Source organism: Bactrocera dorsalis, chromosome 5 (genome assembly GCF_023373825.1).
Source record: "Bactrocera dorsalis isolate Fly_Bdor chromosome 5, ASM2337382v1, whole genome shotgun sequence".
Taxonomy (NCBI): domain Eukaryota; kingdom Metazoa; phylum Arthropoda; class Insecta; order Diptera; family Tephritidae; genus Bactrocera; species Bactrocera dorsalis.
Window position 1 is genome coordinate 16,323,624 of NC_064307.1, and position 3,104 is coordinate 16,326,727.

A 3,104-nucleotide genomic window follows, 5' to 3' on the forward strand; every position below is an offset into this window, starting at 1 on the left:
GACGTAAATCAGGGATTGCAGGAATGTTCGTTCATTTGACACGAATATGGTAATACTGGTTTTAATTGATCAGTTTGATTGAGTTTTTAAATAAACATTTAAACAGATGGTAACATTTGTCGCAAATATATTCGCTAAAGCCTAGGTGTGTACTCTGAAGATATGACAAAAACATTATAGTAATTAATATTCAATTTTATTAGATTTTACGAATCAAATTTAATAAAAAAATTTTATCAGTTGGTAACTCGCTTCTAAATAATTTTTTATTGTAGATTTCTAATACGATCTATACTTCAGAATTTTGCTTAATCCATGAGTTTTATAAAAAAAAAATTACGGGTGGCAACTCTGTTGAAAAAATATTTTTCTTTGTAGATTTCGAATACGATCGATACTTCAAAATTTTGTTTAATCCATGAATTTTATAAAAAAAAAAAAATACGGGTGGCAACTCTGTTGAAAAAAAATTTTTGTTTATAGATTTCTAATACTATCTATACTTCATAATTTTGCTTAATTCATGAATTTTATAAAAAATAATAATTTTTTACGGGTGTCAACTCTGTAGAAAAAATATTTTCCATTGCAAGCTTAGTGGCTTAGTTTGTAGTGCTTCTTTATCTTATGAAACTGGTTGTTTTTAAACAGGTGGCAACTACACTTTTTTCCATTGCAAGCTTTTTTGAAGCTTCTTAGTTCATAGTGCTACATTGCAAAAATATTTTTTTGGCTTAAAAATTGTAACATGGTGGCAATCCTTTATTGCTATTATTTATTTTCCATAAACATTTTCTAATAAAAAAAAATATTTTCTTATTTATGTATATATATTTTTTCGATTTTATGAAGCTAGCTAAATATCTTAATATAATCTCCCTACATTAGCTTATTCGGTCAACATCTGATATTCAGAACCCGAACGGCTTATTCTTAAATTGCAGAAACAATAAAATTGTTATAAAAATTTAATTTTCTTTTCATGACACATTTAGAAGACGCCGCATGTCGTAGCTTTGCCAAAATGCATGGCGCGCTTTAATGGCAAATGTTAATTGGTTTGGCAACATTAAAAATATTCAGCATATTTGGGTGTGTCAATACTGGGAAGAGACAACTATTTCAAATGACGAAGCACAGTGGGACAGTTTAGCATACAGAATTTGAAATTTTACTGGTCCAGAACTAAGAAACTATTTTATAATTATACAAAAAAAATATTATGTAGCTCTGAGATTATTTGCTTTCGTTAAGATTGTTGTAAGGAATAAAAGAAAAAGCTCTGCAAAAAGACAAAAAAAAAAGGTTGCCATATATACTAAAAGATAAAATTCCAAAAAAACATAAAATTATATAAAAAGAATTTAAATTTAATAAGTTGTTGTTAATATAATTTTTGTGTAAATAAAATATTTTTGAAAGAATTGCCAGCTTAAAAAATTTTCGAGGTACATACATATCTTAGAAAACGCGGGTATACACAATTTTAAAAAGAGTGCGGACAAACACTACTTAAAAACTTAATTTTAACAAAATTTGTATTCAGGATTGCCAACTAATTTTAAATATTAATTCTTATAAGTACATACATACATTAGAAAAAAGACAAAATTGAAACCCAATCTGCTAAATGTTTAAGTGGAGTGTGGATAACACTTCTAAAAAACTTAATTTAAACATAATTGTAGTTCAGGGTTGCCAAATACTATTAAATATAAATTTTTATAAGTACATATATTAGAAAAGTTACAAAATGTAAGCACAATCTGCTAAAACAGTTCCTAAAACTTTAAATAAAACATATTGTTGGGGCAGTGTTGCCACCATTTTGAAAATAAATATATTTATATTCATAAATAAAATGTTCTAAAAATGAAGTACAATCCAAAGCGTTTATTAAAAGTGTTCAAAGAGACCTTTATATTAAAATTGCCTTATCGATATTGCCACCTAGTTCAAACATGTAAAATAATTACATTTATGATTGTAGTTTGGATATATTTCGTGGACTACTTGTTAAAATTAAATTAGAATTAAATTAAATTAAAAATTGAAAATTAAAAAAAATATACATAAGATGAAACACGTATGAAAATATATTAGAAAATAGTATAATTTTAAAATATCTTAGTGAATTTGGCGCAACTGCTGCCATCCTCAATGCTTTGGCTCCTACCAAATGCTTTTTAGTTTATTTTCATTTCCATTGTTTTGACACTTTCACCATTTGCTGTCAACCAACTATTTTCCCAACAATTTTTCTCTATTGTTCATGCTTGTATGTATATTTGTGCGTTAAGTATTTATTAAGTGTGCGATAATTTATTAATTGTTTTGATCTTCCATTGTATTCTAAACAATTTTGGCGTCAAATGTCGACAATGCACTGAATAGTGAGCAATTTTCATTTTCATTTCATTTTTTTTTTCTTTTACCACACGTTCGGGGCTCACTTAAATAATAAATAGCGGCTAATTTATGGCAGAGTGTACGTTGCCAAAAGCTCATTAGTGTGATTGTGTTTTGGGATATATTTATATACCTTTATTGTATTATATGTATTTTACATATAAATATAAATGTAGGTGAATGTTTGATATGTTTTCGCTCGTGGGCGGTTTTTGTTATTTACACGCTAACAGCTCTTTAATATTAAATAAATAATTTTTTAATGTTGAGTAGATGCTCAACAAGTATTATTGGTAAGACAAAAAGTCATAATATAGAAAATAGGTTCAAAGTTCTATAATTAAAAAGAAAAATCTTTAAAACACATAAGCTGTATATTCAGTCTTATGAGAAAATATGAGATCTTCCTTATCTACAAAAATATTTTAATTTCTTTTCAATTATTGCGATGGATTTTTATGGATTTATTTCCTCACTTAAAAGTAGAAAATTGTTGATGAAACTTGGCACTCAGTGATTTTGTTAATTGATGGTATCGTTTTCGTTAATAACAGGTCAGCCTTCAGCCTAACATAGTGAAACAAATTTTTTGGGCAAAATTAATTTTTTTTATTCAACATACATAGTTAGTTTCAGGGGTGATACACTGAATATAGCGACCCTCCGACTTTTCGATACATTGTTTTTAGCATGAT